A 17134-nucleotide genomic window follows, 5' to 3' on the forward strand; every position below is an offset into this window, starting at 1 on the left:
TTAGATGAGCATTTGGGCAGTCGCCCAGGAAAGATTCAGGTGTGGCCCCGCTGATTAGTTGAGCTCCCATAGCCACCCACAGCAGGAAGCGTATGCTTCTATTGCAGGTGCATAAAAGATCTCTTTTGCCCATGGGTGGAAAAAATTAGAGGGAACGCTGGTTTACACCAATGGCAATAATTTGCCTTGAAAACTTAAGGGGTGTGCAACTTAGCTAATGCGGTCTAACAATTTGATTCTACAGATCACTAGTTTTTCCTTCTTTGTTCTCTATCCTCCCAAGTAATTTTCTTGGCTCCCTTTTTATGCAAGACGTTTTGAACACATACACACAAAGCCTGTGGTTATTAATTGAACTAGAAACTTGCATCAGCAATCAGAGGAGTGGATAGGGAGAGAGAGCAGAAATCCAGATCTACTATTATGCTAGATGTATGAAATCTCTTGTGATTTGCTCCAGCTATCTGGCTCAGAAAAAGTTACCCATGGGGTTACATGATATCATACATTAAAATATAATTTAAGAGTGACAATGAAGTGAGTTTTTTGAAAATTTATGGGCTAGTTTTCAGAGGTGAAAGCAGCTCCCAAGCTGCATGAACTCCATGGGCAATCATGGGCAAACACAACTCCATCTCCAAAACTGTCATCTGGGGCATGCCACAAATTCTAACCTTTTATTACATTAATTTCTCAGTGTCTTTGTCAGCTCCTCCATATTACATAGCAGGACCAAACCAGAAATGAGGATAAGCCCAGTTCAGAAAAGCTGAACCCAGCCACCTTCTCTGTCAGCATTGGTTTGGTTTTGGAAGCTTTCTTGGTGGGGACATATTCTCAGAATGACAGAGCAGTGAATTCCATACCACTTTACCCCGGAATGCTTCCAGTGATGGACACAAACTGAATGACCAGCCAGATCATCTTAAGGACTTACAATCACCAGGAGACTAGGTCCCACCTCCAAGCTTTCTTAATACACCCACATGAAGAGCAACTGGCTAAATCTGAACACAGACATGACTGGCAGCAAGAGAGACTCATTTGAAACACTACTCCTCATGGTGGCAAAACAACCCCCCCCCCAAAAAAAAATAAATAAACCAACCCAAAACAGCACTTTCATCCCTCAGAGGCCAGATGAATATACTCCTTCCTCTTGGACTTGGCTGTGACAACAGTGATTAGATACATTCATGCCTCCAGGTTTGGTTACTATTCCACAGATTTAGGAATTAGGTCATGTCCCCTGAAATACCTGCGCACATGGTAGCAGTCCCTTTGTTTTGCAAAGCAAATTAAACACACCTGCCGAGTGCTTTGCTCTCTTAACTGGCTCTTAACTGGATGCAGAGTCCAAATCAAAGTCTCTCTTCTGATATTCAAAGCCCTTCATTGATCTGGGCCTACAGCCAAACAACACAAACGTCTTTCATCTCATTAACATGACTTCTGGTAACATTTACGTTTCACTGGACCAGTAAAGCTGTCAGTCAACAGACAAGGCTTATTAATGTGGAAGGCAGGGACTCAAGCAGAGTTGTTGTGAATGACAACAGAACACAACAATTTTTGAATAAAACAGAAAGCACATTTTCCCATTGGTTTTTCCTCAGTAATATCTTACTATGCACAATCTGATAACATACCTACATATTCACTCAAACAGAAAACAGAAAAAAAAATCCTGTAAATTGATCAATGTGTTTTTTCCACCTCAGGAGAAAGAATATATTATTGCTACTTTAATATATAGGAGGAACTCTGATACTATGTTGATAACAAAAAAAAGCACAGAAAGTATATTGAGGCATACAGCATGCATACATTTTATTTACTGCCATGCAAATTCATCAGCCCTGACACAAAACATATTCACCTGCACTGTACTTAGAATGGAAACAATAATTTGCCTGTCCAACAAACCAATTACTCATCCTGGGGATGTAGAACTTTGCAATGATCTTTTATTTTATTCAGAGAGACAGAAGTGCAGTCTTAAGCCTAAAAGGGTCCAAGAGAACTTCCATAAGATATTTGTTTGGACTTAAATGTCTTAAAAATATCCAGCAGCAGAGTGAAAATATACAAAAAAAGGTCAGAGCAATTACTACTATGAAACCTTTCTATAATCCCACAAAGTGAAAAACTGGTTCAAGTAGACAGGGCACTGGACTGCGAATCAGGAGACCTGTGTTCTATCCTTAGTTCTAACGGTGTACCAAGAGCAAATCCTTGCAACCACATACCATGAGTTTTCCCATTTGCCACAATACTTGACTCCTTTACTTTATAAGTAAAGGATATTTGAGATATGGATGAAAATATTGTATAAGAGCCAGTTCTTCCTATTTAAAAGGCCACTAAAATGAAGGGCACTTTGAAGTTGCGCAGGTGCCCACAGCTACACAGCATGTTGCCACAGGGAGAATAAGCCTAATGAAGTGGTGCATATTCATTGCACCGTAGACACAGCCTAAGTGACTTATTTCACATGCAAAAAAAATTAGGAAACTACTGAGAAATATGAGGGCACAAAACTACGAGATCCCCTTAGCTGGATAACTTTATGACTAACGCTTCCAATTACACATGCTGCGATAAAGGTAACTGAATCAAACCTCTGACATCTGAGTGTATGCTGATGACAAGATGGAGGACCGAATTCTCATCCTCCACAAACATAACGGAAGCACTGACTAGGCCATTTTTAATTTAGGATTAATTATTTGATATTTGTACAGCATCAAAGCATCACAGTTCATAGTAGCTGCTCCTGTATTTCCCTCTGTTTGTTCAGCAAGGGCACCCAATCACCAGCTTCCAATTCTCCAGATGTTGTCTCACTTGAGTGAACAGCTCTCTCTCACTCTCTTCTGACCAATGTATGGACAGGCTAAACAGTTCCCTGATTTCACTACATTACTCCCAGCAAAAAAAGGTCTGCCTAAACAGACCCTGCTTGTTTTCTTTTCAGAAACTGACAACCGAGAGATGGCTACCGATAAAAGTGACCACCCCATTCTTTCTATGCAGGCCTGCTTTTTTTCCCCTCAAGGTAAAAAGAGTTACAGAAAAAAATATAAGTTCTAAAACAATGAAGAACCTGTACACAAAATACTAAACTTATCAGAGTTAACCACAATCCTGACATGGATTCTGGCAAGAGCAATCCTTCAGCCCCCACTTTGATAAATTCCCTTGATTTACCAGGTCAGCACAGCTCCAATTTACAAGCAGCACACTCATGATAACTTTAGTCCATCCTCTCAGATGAGAGGTTTTTGATCTGAAGTTCAGTTGGAAATGAGGAATACATTTTGAAGACTGAGAGTATGTAACCCTTGGAATAACTTACTACAGGTCTTGCTAGAATCACCATTACTGGAATTTTAAAATTAAATCAGATGTTTCTTCCTAAAAGATTTCAGAAGTACTGCACTAGAACATCTGAGGGCAAGTCCACACTACCCTAGAAGATCAACCCCCTGAGAGCTGATCTTCTGGGATTCGATGTCGCACGTCTAGTAGAGACACACAAAATCAACCTTTCGGGGGTCACAGTCGACTCCTATATGCCTCATGAGATGCAAGGAGTCAGGAAAGTTGAAAGGAGAAACTCTCACATCAGCCTTCCCCTGTATAGACAGCCATGTTAGCTGAGAACAGATATGCTGATTTTAGCTACACAACTGGTCAACTTTCTTAGTCTAATGTAGACATAGCCTCATTTATTTATGTGGCCCACAGTGTATTGTCTGGGCCCCACCCTTCTGGCACTGATAATGTCAATAAGCCATGGTTCTGTGCTGATTGGGCCTCAAGCAGCCTGTGGGCCACAGGTTAAGAACCACTTCCTAGTGACAGAAATTGTTTTGGGGCTGTCCTGGGGCCTGTGTTATGCAGGAGGTCAGACTAGATGATCACACTCTTGCCTTCTGACCTTAGAATCTAGGAATCTGTGACTAACTGCATAAGTAATAAAAGCAAGAATTAACCCCCAAGGAATCAATGACTGAAAAAGGGTAAGGAAAAGCTTATGTCCCTCTTTTAGAGCAGATTGAGAAACTCTGACACTAACCAAAATTGGTCCTTTACTATTATTTAATATTAGTGTAGCTCCTGAGGGTTATGATGACCCATCCTATTGGATGTTTTACAAAGACCATCCATTCTCACTCCAATATCTGTTGAAATACAAAGTGTTAAGAATTAAGGCCAATTCAGTGTTTTGTCTTCTGAACTCAACCTGCTGCTGAAATGAATATTATAGCTGCAAAGAACTGTTGTTCAGGAAAAGCCAAGTCTGGCCAGCAGGTATTACAGTAAGTGCCACAATCAATTAGAACTCACTGGAAACAAGAGAGTTTATTTACAGACTGTGAAAGTTCTGGGAATTCACTTGTGTGCTTTTTAAAAAACTGCATATGATCCCAATAAGTTGCTCTTGAAAAATGGGTGCTGCTTCATTAAATACCCTGCTACATTTGTAAATGTTGTAAGCACAACTCATTATTTCTATGGTGCCTATCATCTCTTATGAAATAATGTTAACTTTAACTTTAATCTGCAATGCCCTACTCATTCATTCTCTTTTCTTTTATTCATTATTATTATTATTATTATCGTCATCATTATCATTCGTTATTCATAGGACAAAGTGAAATGGAAGCCACCCACATGCCATTCATGGACAAACTTAATCCTTTGTAATTTTTTAGAGCAACACTAAATTACAAATTAAAATAAAAATGCTATTGAAGGAAACTGGTTAAAAAATCCTTAATCACATTCAGAAAGACTGGTAATTTTCAAAAGAAAAAATACTTAAATATTTCCAACCAAATATTTCTCTCTTCTCCTCCCTCAAAGTCTTTCCCAACATATATTAACTATATAAAACTTTTACATGTTATTATGTCAACTGGACTTTATGACAGACATTTTTAAATAGGCACATTAAAACCAGTTAACTGGTTAACCATTTTAACCCAGGGCCTGACACCTGGCCTACCACATGGTCAAGAAGTCCTGCTGTGGCAATAGGGTCCCATTATAAGTACTCCCTCTAATTTTTTTCCATCCCTGCACAGAATATTTCCCTAGCCCAAATTCGGGACACCCTATAGGGACAGCTCCCTGGCTGCTCCGTGCCTCAGGACACTGGGAATGGGGCTGCTGCCCCTGTGGGGGACTTCCCAAGCTGTCCCAAGCCTGAGGGTGCCAGGACTGGGGCAGCAGCTGTGCCTATGTGGAGCTGGGAGCCCTACTGGTGCTCCTCCCAGCTCCCGCAAGCTGCAGGGAGCTGTGAACGCCTAGCACCCAAAATATGGGGCTGTACTGGCCTAAACAGGGTGAATGGTCACCCTATTATATGCACCGAGGCATGTACAGATGTTCACAACCAATACAAACACTTGCTGCACATTGCACGTGGCTGTGGATGCCCTGTCAGTCAAACGGGCAGCACCCGAATTTCTCCAGGGCAGCTGCCCAAGTGCTCAGCTCAGGGAACGCCGCTGGTTACCCTTTTATATAAAGTATGTTTGTGTCACATTTCTTTCCCTCCAGCTTCAAACAGACAAATTTTAATTGCCACAGTCTCGTACCTAGTCATATCACAACAACAGTGCAGTTTGTGTACAGATCAGACACAGGCTGCTTCAGGTGCCTTTGCAGACAGGACCATTGGGAGCCTGATCCTGTACTTTGGCTCAGAGAGCACTAGTCCGGAATGTACATTTCAGCCAGGACAATGGATATGGCCTGTGTCTGACATGTAGATAAACTATACGGTTTGCTTTTCTTGCAGTGAGATGAGCAGACCTAGACTGTTACTGTGGTAACAATGGCTAGTTTTAGATTGTAGTGGAAGAGATAAAATACCCTCTTAAATTCTCAATTGATCTAAGAAGAGGGAAGTCAGGAGGTATAATTAGAACTTGGCTAAAAGTGACATTGCCATCTATTGCCCATTTTCCCTTTAATACAAGACCTTTATTATTACCCTCGAGGTACTTGTAAATTGTGAAATGGAACACTTGCTCCCAGCTTCACATTCATATCTTTCTTAAAAATAAGTGGTTGGGAGAGCTAGTTGTTTTTACTGCTGTTTAAAGAAACAGTAGAAAGACTGAAGACATGATTTCTTTATTCTCAAAAGTGGCTTGACTTTGAATTACAGGGTTTGGTTTTGGTTTTTTTTTTAATATAGCAGCTTTTTAATATAAGCTTCACATAACTGCCCATTATGCAAAACAATTATTTAAAAAACTCAAGCAAACAAATGCAATTAACCTTTGTGTCACCAATAAAGTCCGATTTCTGACACAATGAAATAGCTATTACAACTCAAAACATACACAGCAACGCTGTTCACAGCTGACAATTTTCTGTCCTCTTCTCCACCCTGCATGATAGAATTCTTCCTGTGAGCATTTCCAGTTCAAAGTGTACCTCACAGGATTCCCCCAGTGTTGCCCAGTCCTGCAAGGAGTGCTGTTCAGTCACACACATCAGCTTAAGTGACACCATTGAGAGCCTACCCACAAGAAGCTTCTAATCAAGAGTTGAACATCTAAATCTGCATACACATGACAACACCAAATCCCATACATCCAGCAAACAAAAGCCCTGTAAAATAGGCAGAGCTCAGAAAGAAGACACGCAGGGCTTGTCTACACTACCACCTTCCTTCGAAGGAAGGATGGTAATTAGGGTGTTGGGAGTTTACTAATGAAGTGCTGCCTTACTCCTTGAGGAGTAAGGGGACTTCGAAGTTGCCCTCACACTTGAAAGTACCAGCGGGTGCGCCGCAGCTAGACACATGCCAGTACTTCGAAGTTGCCGCAGAGGGGAATTTGCTTAATGAAGTGCTGCATACGCACAGCAGCACTTCATTAGTAAACTCCCAAAACCCTTATTACCATCCTTCCTTCGAAGGAAGGTGGTAGTGTAGACACAGCCACAGAGTTACTATGTTCTTGGTTTAAAGAGAGAAGAGGTACTCAAAAGCTATACTAATGGAGGAGGTATATTAACAGAGGTATGCTTGATGTTGACATTTAAAATCATGAGTCAGGCCTTCAAAAGTCATGTGATGGCCTTAAACAATCATAAGGGATTTTGATTTAATGTGGTGGGGTCTATTTATTTGTCTTTTGATGTTACAGTCTCTAGAGGTCACATTTTCAGTCTTTTGTACATAACCAGGTAGGCTTGCATGACTTCCAGAGCTGGGGCTTTAAAACAATTCTCCCCAGTCATAAGATTCATGATAAACTTGCAAGAACTGAGATACAGACACCCACAGGGACCGGTGTGGAGAGAGGCACGTAGGTGGAATTTACCTTGAATGCTTGCTCACCTCTCATAGGTCCATCCAAAAGACCTTTCTGTACACAAGGGCTTTTACATTTCATTGCTTGTAACAAATACATAAAACTGGGACAATCTATTTATAGGGGATTATCATCAATCAGCTTATTTAAAAAAAACATTTATGTGAAAATTCAAGTTGTGTCCTGTCTGAATGTTAATGCCTTTTACTCATCCACTTGAACTGACCACTAATGTAGGAGAAACTCATACACAAAGACAGCCAGCTGAGACCATGTCATGTCACAGCTCTCCCTCATGCTTTATAAGAACTGACTTATGGGTATGAATATACATAACTTGAAGATATTTTATGCAAACTGTTCATGTATCAATTTTAAAATTACAATCTGCTAAATCTGCATAACCTATTTTTGTGAATGTACCATTCTTGCATGTGATTTTAGAAATATGAAGTGTGAATATGCTTTTAATTCTAAATATGCTAATGAGGGCCAAGACTGATGCTCTGGAAACTGAATGGCTTGGTGACCAAGTCTATGACCTGTGAATGGTCATGTCTGTCCTATAAGCCCAAACTGTGGTTAGTCCTAGAAAGGCATGTGACCATGCCACATGGTAGCAGAATCCATCTTGGTATTTTTTCACAGAGATGGAGAGTGGAAAACAAGAAGTTCCCACCCTGGGGGAAGGTCTATTTAAGCAATTCATCCTTTTGTCTTCAGATGGCTTTCAAAACTTCCAGCCCACCCTAACAGGATAGAAAGAACTCTGAAAAAGCTGTAGACTCAGTCCAGAGTAAAGACTGACTCTGAACTGAAGTGTCTTACCTGAGATAAGGACAAATGTTTTGGATAAGTATTTGCATGTAACAAGTTTCTTAGTGGATTAGGATTACCTTGCATTTATTTTTTGTTTTACTTTAGTAATTTACTTTGATCTGATTGTTTTCACTTGCAACTATTTACATTTTATTCTTAGTAAAACACGTTTGTTTATTACCAGGTCCAGCGTAAATTATTTCCTAGGGATGGGGGAGCAACCACTGTGCTTCTCTTGATAAAGGGGGCTGACTTCATAAACATTTTCTCTGAAAAACTTTTACACAAAGCAAAACAGCTTTTGGGGTTTTAGTCCCATTTGAGGGTTGATTTCCTGGGTGCTAAGGCCTTATAGCAGAGCCCTCCCAGAACTGAACTGGTTCAGCATCTATCTTTTCCTCTTATTGGAATACCGGGGAGTGGTAACCCTAACTCTGTGGTTTGGCTGGGGAAGACCAGAGCATCTGGCCCAGCACGACACAGTGGTGGGGAGCCCCAGAGAGCAGGAAGGGAGGTATCAATGGCATGATCAGCACACCAGGGGACTTCTGTGATTTAACCCATCATGCACCATTTCTCAAGAAGGCATCCAGCTTCCCTCGGTTGGCTAGGATGCAGAGTAGTATAGCACAGATGTTATAAACATACCTCCCCACTTCTTGATTTAGCAATGTTTAATTAAATATAAACAAATAGTCTTAGTATTCACCACCCGATCCACTTAGCAAGAAAAAAGGGTCCCTTTCATATATATTACTTGCATAGCTAGCCTGCAGGGCAAAGCAAGTATTTCAGTCCTGCTGCAGGGGAAGTAAATTAGTGATTATCCGTGTGCAAATAACAGCATTTACAGTACACAGCTGTTCACATCTTCCCAGCGCTCCACAAACTTTTATAATTTGGCACGTTCTACAGAAAAAAAGATAATTGTGAAAAAAATGTAATTAAAATTTGGAAGTGTGCACTGCAGCAATTTAAATCACTGGACTATTCTGGCTTCAATGCTCAGTACACGTGCAGTTGGTGGTCTCCAAGGTCAATTTTAAAGGGAGAGGGAAAGTGAAACATGCAGGGTTATGAGACAAGCTGGCAAGACAGCGCATGCGGCAAGCTATAAGCATAGCAGGTGAGGATCACAAGGACACCCATGCTTTACTGACCCATGTTCCAATATCAGCCCCTGCCCCAGCGAAGTCTCCCCACGCCCCTAATGGCAAACATTCATGACCTCAGTCTCATGCCCAGCTGTCACATTTGCCAGTAACAAGCCCCCTTCACTCTCTCCATGACTCCAAAACCTTCCCATCCCTTCCACAGTGGCAAAATCAACAGCAGTTATCACTTTTACAGCTCTTTCTGACCACCCTAGGCCCAGATTGGGAAGACACGTTAACACTGGATTTCTAAGAAAAACCCTTCTCTGGAAGGGGAATAAACAGAGAAAGCATGTACAGGGATCATCTGGAAGTTTAACGCAAGACTGCTATGCAAGAGCAACGACCCTATGTACTCAAAAGTCAACACTAGATTCCAAGTATTTTAGAAACTGAACTCAATATTGCTTTGGTTAACAATATTTACAAGGCTGAGTCAGTGCCAGAGGCATAGGGAACATTCTCATTTTGCAACAGGCCTTGGGGAGAGCTAAGGGGCCCTGAGTCTAAGGCAAAGTAGCCTGCCAGCTTAGTACTTGTCTTTGCAGAGTCTTGTAAGCTGCAGTTAGGAACGAAGGGGAAACTATAGGTGAAAAGTCCTTTCAGGATATTTACAGAAGACAGGCAGGAGCTGGTTTAAATGTGTCAGCTGAAGCAGGACAGTGTCAAGAGCAGTGCTTCAAGTGTCACGCTAATGTAGCTGATGGAACCTGTCCAGATTCCTCAGCTTGAACTTGTTTAGTACTTCACATCCTAGCCTGGAGAGAGAGACAGGTTGGTGTCGTTCAATCCTGCCATTTTCAAATATTCATTTTGTAGACAAAAAAGCATTGCAGAAAAGAGAAAGATCTGTCCTTAAATGGCAGGAGCATGCATATTTACACTGAGGGACGCTGCATGATGCAAGTTAATCTTCTTGCTTTTAGTGATAAGCTTCAATGTTTGTGATGCATTGCACCTCCCTCATCCAGCACCCTCGGGACTTCAGTGGTACTGGATGAATGATTTTGCCAGACCAGAGGAGATGAATGCACCCAGTGCCTGGATATCCCCTGCTGGCCTGCCACACAGGGCTTCCCAGACCCAGCTTTGCATGGGACTGCTGGGGGATGCTGGGTTCAAGACCCACGAACCATGCAGAAATGCCAGGGGCTGACAGCTCCCCAACCCGAGCTCCAAGTGGGGCTGCCAGGGGACACTGGCACCTGGACCTGGATCCACCACCCCCTGAGGGGACACTGAGAGGCCATCTTGGGTGCCATCCTGCCCCTGCCCTCTGATCTAGGAGCAGCCCTCGTCCTACCAGATGAGGGATATTGCCAGATGAGAGAATGCTGATTTTTGGAGGTGCAACCTGTACTACTAATCAATGTACCAGGAGGTTTTAGATACTACAGCAGATTTTCATATCCAGCACTCTATTATCCTGAACTTTCAAATAATCAGTATTTTAATCATAAATAAATGTTAGCTGCGTTTTCCATAAGTACAGTATAGTGAAATATACTCATCCTCCTTAAACAAGTACTTTACTTATGAGTACTCACTTAAATGAAGGACACATGTACTTACCTTTGTTCACTAGACAAGGGAACTCCCCCTGCTAACAGGAGCCTTACCCCACACCCCCTCGTGGCTCCAACCTGCCGCAGCCTGACCACGCCCCGACCGGTCCCAAACCATGTCAGCTAGACCCCCCTGCCTGCCCTGAAGCCCCAAACCTCCACATCCTGACCCCCCGCTGGCCCCACAGCCCCAAACCGCCAAAGCCTGACACACACCCCCCCCAGCCAAAAAAACGCTGCAGCGTGACACCCACCTACCCCACCGCCAGCCTGCACACTGAGCCTGCAGCAGCCTGAACCCCACTGTCCGCCCCACAGACCCAACCTGCCACCAGGTTTTAACCCTCCCTCCCACTTATGGCCTCAAAGTGCCCCCAGCCTTGAACCCTCCCCAACTCTATCCCCAGACCCAAGGTTCACTTACCTTTCGAAAGCAGCACCAGCTGCTGCCACTCCTTCCCTGAGTTTGGTTCCTAGTGCTCCTGTCAGAGACTTTTACATGTATGTTAATGGTAATTTAGTATCCCTCTTACAAGTTTTTGCCTATGAGTAGAAAGTTGGGAACCAATTGTGCTCGTACAGTGAGAGATAAGTGTACAAATAAATACAGCAAATATAGTACAAGTTTACAATGTACAATACTACTGTTGGTAAATAAAGTACCCTGCATACAGCTTTGTTTGTTTCTTAATATCTAGTCTTGTTTTTCTGTAGTGTTATGCATTGCTAGGAATACCTCTCTATTATTCAGACTATTTGAACATCTTGTAATCTTCTGGTCTTGGGGCTCCCCAGTATGAAAGAGTTTGCTGTATATTAATGGGGACTACTGAATGGTGTAAACTAAGCAATACTAGGAGTAAACAAAAACAACAACGACCACCACCAGCTCATTGGTCTCAAATACTTATAGAAGTATAATATTATGGTAAAAGCACTTTATTGAGTCTTAGAAAATTGGAGTTCAAATTCTGCTACAGATTCCTGGGTGACCCTGGACAAGTCATTTAATTACACTCTGAATTCTCTTTATACAATGGGTATAAAAAAATACCTGGTCCTTTCTCTCATTCTTTAAGTGGTCTATTTAGAGTGTGAACTTTTGGGGGCAAAATTCTCTCACTGTGTATTTTAAAAATGCCTGGCACATGCCCAGCACAATGGGGCTGTGATTACAAATATCAATGTATTACTACAGTAAACGCTTTCATATCCAGCAGTCTATTATCCGGAACTCTCAAATAACTGGCTATTTAACCATAAGTAAATGTTAGTTACATTTTCCAAAAGTACAGTATAGTGAAAGTGAATAGAAATAAATACAGCAAATACATTACAAATTTACACTGTACAATACAACTGTTGGTAAATAAAGTAATCTGCATACATTTGTTTGTTTCTTAATATCTTACCTCATTCTTCTCTAATGTTATTCATTGCTAGGTATACTTCTCTATTATCCAGAATATTTTAATATCTGGAAACCGCCTCATCTTGGAGCTGCCTGATATGAGTTTACTGCATATTATAAGTAAAATATATATATTTTAAAATGTATACACAGAATTAAAAGAGGGGAGGGGAGGGAAAGGGAAGGAGCAGATGACAATCCGTGGAGCCTATTTTCAAAAGTGGCCCTTGTCGCTTTGGTTGTGTCTACACGACATTCCCCTTTCAAAAGGGGAATGCAAATGAGCAAAATTGGAAATGCAAATGAGGTGTAGATTTACATATCTCACACCTCATTTGCATATTTTGCACAATCTTGCTTCCAAAAGAGACTGTTTTTGTTTCAAAAGAGGGGAGTCCTTCAAAAACAAACTCCATTTTCTTCCTGGAAAAAATATAGGAAGGGTTCTTTCTAAAATGGAGCTTATTTTCGAAGGAACCCCATTTACCCAGCTGTTTTTGTTTTGAAAAGAGTCTCGTTTGGAAGCAAGATCGCATGAGAATATGCAAATGGGGTGCGAGATATGTAAATCCACACCTTGTTTGCATTTCTAATCTTGCTCATTTGCATTCCCTTTCAAAAGGGAATGCAGTGTAGATGCAGCCTTTGTGATGAAAAGTCTTCACAGGGTAATTTAAAATGTGTTGGGGCACTTGAAACAAGTTTGCTGGAGCATGGAATTGACCAAACAGCTGTATTTAGTGTTCCAATACTGCAGGGATGGGCACCATAAAAATATCGTAAGTCGTGGCAATAACTGCATCAGCCTGTTCACATACAACCTGGGTACACAAGTTCATTTATCCTATTTACAGTTATTTTTCTCCTTCCCTATCACGGAGGTGTAAAACATTCCTAGAGTCAGGAGATGCAAGCCTAAAAGAGACTTTATAAGCAAACTACTGTCTCATGTTGAATAGTAAGAGAGAGGGAGCTGTACTACTCTATATACTAGGTTCCAGCACTGGGAGTCCTCAGGTATAGACTGTGGCTGTTGGTGAGGATCCTCATAAGGTTGGGAGGTTGTCTGTAGGAGAGAACAGGCATGTCACCTAGGGCCTTCTGGAGTGTGAAATCCTGATTAAGGATAGGTTGTAGGTCTTTAATAATTCGTTGCAGTGGTCTGAGTTGGGGGCTATAGGTGATGACCAGTGGTGTTGTGTTCTTGGCTTTTTTGGGCCTATCTTGGAGTAGCTGGTCTCTGGGTATTCATCTGGCCCTGTCGATTTGTTTTTTTATTTCTCCTGGTGGGTAATTCAGGTTTATGAATATTTGGTAATGATCTTGTATTTTTTGGTCTCTGTCAGCTGGATCAGAGCAAATGCGATTGTACCAACCTCCCAACCTTATGAGGAGCCTCACTAACAGCCACAGTCTATACCACATGAACACCAGTCGTGGAACCTTTCCTTGCAACAAAGCCTGCTGCCAGCTTTGTCCACATATCTTTTCTGGAAATACCATCACTGGACCTAACCAGGTTATTTACAGAATCACGGGCACTTTCTCACGTTCCTCAACTAACATCATATATGCCATGTGCCAACAATGCCCAGATGCTTTGTACATTAGACAGACTTCTAACTCCCTTAGACAAAGAGTTAATGGGAACAAAACAGACATCAAAACACTCCAGATCCACAAACCAGTTAGTCAACATTTTAATGGAGTGGGCCATTCTGTTAATGACTTAAAAGTCTGTGTGTTACTGAAGAAAAATTCACACCACTCTTCAAAGGGAGACAGCCGAGCTGTCTTTTATATTCAAATTCGGCACATTAACACGTGGCTTGAACCAGAATGGGAATTTTCTGAGTCACTACGGGGCTCGTTTGCATACTTGGCTTAATCTAATTCTTGACCTCTCCCCCTCCCCCTTCCATCCCTCCACTCTCTGATTTGCTCACCTTGATCATTTTTTCTGATCTGTCCTCCTCAATTACTGTTTTTGGTTCTCTGTGCCTTAAATATTGAGTCTGTTCTGGTCTGGCTATGGTCTAAAGAAGTGGGTCTGTCCCACGAAAGCTCACCTAATAAATTATTTCATTAGTCTTTAAAGTGCTACTTGACTGCTTTTTTGTTTTGATACTGTCTCATGTCTAACACTTGAGAGCAGCACTGAGGCAGCTCATCATCTGAACATTGGTTCAAAAGACAGTCCTGCCAAGGATTTTCATAACCTCTGGAAACTAGCCTGTTTCAAGAGCACAGAATTGTCATCTTCCTCAGGAGAGGGTACGTGCAGGGCAGAGCCTTCTAAAGCAGTTCCACCTTCCACCTAACACTCTGTTGCAATGCTCCAAACTCTAACACACAATACAGGTCTGAACACCCTCTGAAAGAAATGCACTGTTGGTAGGTCAACGAGAAATCCCAAGTATGGGGTCCCCCTATTTCATTCAGGGCAAATTCTGCTCTCCAAAGCAGCTTCCACTGAAATCACTAAGAACAGAATTTATAAAATGTATGGATATAGATATATAGATATACACCCGCATTAGCGCCAGGTATAAGCAGAGATCAGTTTTACTTTCGATAGACTACACTTCATCTGTCCAGGAGTTATGAACAAATTTCCAAGACGTTCCTAATGCTGAGGTTCGTCTGCATATTGTATTCTATCCTTGTTTCTTTCAAGCAGGGTATGTGTACCCTTGGGGGTACACAGATGTCTTCCAGGGGTTACATCAACTCATCTAGATATCTGCTTAATTTTACACCAGGTTACGTGAAAAACACAAGTAAAGTCAGTACAATCTAAAAGTTAATTCAGACAATGACTTGTTTCTACTGCTTTATATGCCTTATGCTGAAATGTAAGTACCACATTTCTATTCTAAGTATCTGATAATAACATGGTAGAAAGTCAGCAAGTTTTCAGTAGTAATCATCTGTGATATTTTTGCAAGTAGTTTTTTAAGTGAGGTGTAACTTGGTGGTATGTGAAACAAATCTGACTCCTACAAAGGGTATAGTAATCTGGAAATGTTGAATGGCACTTGTTTCAAGATCTAAGATTACCTTAGGACCATGCTTCTCAAATGGTGGTATGAAAGAAGTCTAGGGGTACTTATATATATTTTAAGAGGGGTATTTAAAAAAAAAAAAAAAGAAAGAAAAAAAAAAAGGTTGAGAAACACTGTTCTATCCTACTGTGCCAACATACATCAGTACAGTCCCAGTTCTGTAATACAAGGATGTTGTTATTCATTTGGCAGAGTTTATCGGCTAGTTACACTTACAGAGCTTGGGGCCAGATTTTCTACTTCAATTTTCCAAGTGACTCCAACAGACTGTTTAGTGCAGTAAAGATCAGGAGAGTTTTACGCTTTGCCATGTAGATATTCATATGTGGATTTTGGTACATAAACTTTGAGTAACTGACATTTTAATATTGTGTGTACTATTTCTGTGAAGGCTGACATTTCCCTAGAGCTGTAGGAGACACTCCAAATTTGCATTTCTGCCTGGCCATGGGCAACTCGCTTAAGCTTAGTGTCACACTTACAGTACTGTCCTATCTCACAGGTAAGAAGTGCTTAGATACTAGGGTAATGGAGGCCATAAAAGTGTGTAAAATAGCTAAGACATATAGCCACCAGGATTTCATTGTGCACAGTGTCTGAATATAAAGGGCGGTTGGTGGGAAAAGGCTCCATGCTAGCTGCCACAGGCAGGCAGGAAGGGGTTTGGCATGGCCAATAGTTTGCGGTAGATCCAGTGGTTATAAAATCTCACATAAGGTGAGAGTGCAGAACACACAGCTCCCATTCTAACCCCAGAGGTGGAGTAAAAGCCACAGAAAAGCTACTCTGCTTAAACCTTTGAGTCTGCCTCTACGCTGTTCTGTTCCCCTGCAATCATGTTTTATCAGTTGGAGGGAGAAGAATTTCACCCTAACAACATTATTTTCACAAGAATACACCTCACAGACTTCAGTGAAGTGATCCTATGGTTCCCAACAGAGTTAACCAAGGGGTTTTTTAAATTTTTTCCCACATGGTAGCTGTATCCTTTTCTCAATGCAACAATACCAAAGAGTTTGTAGCACAACAGAGCAGCTATTTCATTTTAAACTTGAATGTGTGCACGTCTGAGCATGAAACGGAGATGTAATCCAGACAGAAATACCACCAGCCTTTACTTGACAAGATGGCCCCTATTAGTCAGCTGTGATCCAGTGGAGATTTGATTTTTGATAATCCCTGGATTGTTCTCAGTCACAATCTTTTGAATATATTTATGCTTGAAAATATGCTACCCAAACTACAGAATTTAAACGTAGTTCACAGTGTCACTCTCTGACCATAGCTGTGATTGGATGAAAAGTGAATTTCAGCTTAGAAATCTGCTCCCTGGGATGTGAGTGTTGTAGTGCTTTAACCAAACTCTGAGCCTTGGCATTCTAGAGATAACTGGTATAAAATGCTGAAAACCGAGAAGAGTGTTATCCTAGCTCAGCAATACAGGCTTGAACATGCCTTTGTCTTCTGTATTTAACACTGGTTTAACTCTACTGGCTGTAATGGACTTATTACAACCTCACACTAGTGCGCATCAGAAACAAGTGGGTGGCTACTACAGGTAGATCTGGCTGTGTGTGTGTAAAATTAGGCATACAAAAGCTACATATCTAGAGATGTTACTTACGGTGTATACACTCTACAAATCGGTACTATATACAAAAGGCAATTTATATGTTTACCTGATCTTTTGACAATAACTGGTCTGTCTGGCAAACTACACTTCTGTTATAAAACGTAAAATGTGTGCTCCTTCATGACAAAAATGGCAATATCCAATAAC

At 41.4% G+C, this 17134-nt stretch overlaps 1 protein-coding gene across 4 annotated transcripts in view; it reads right to left on the minus strand.

Annotated features, from left to right (window-relative positions):
• GHR (growth hormone receptor) overlaps positions 1-17134 on the minus strand; it is a 194060-nt gene that overhangs the window by 154425 nt on the left and 22501 nt on the right. The window lies entirely within an intron of this gene.

The sequence above is a fragment of the Carettochelys insculpta genome, chromosome 5, assembly GCF_033958435.1.
Source record: "Carettochelys insculpta isolate YL-2023 chromosome 5, ASM3395843v1, whole genome shotgun sequence".
Taxonomy (NCBI): Eukaryota; Metazoa; Chordata; order Testudines; family Carettochelyidae; genus Carettochelys; species Carettochelys insculpta.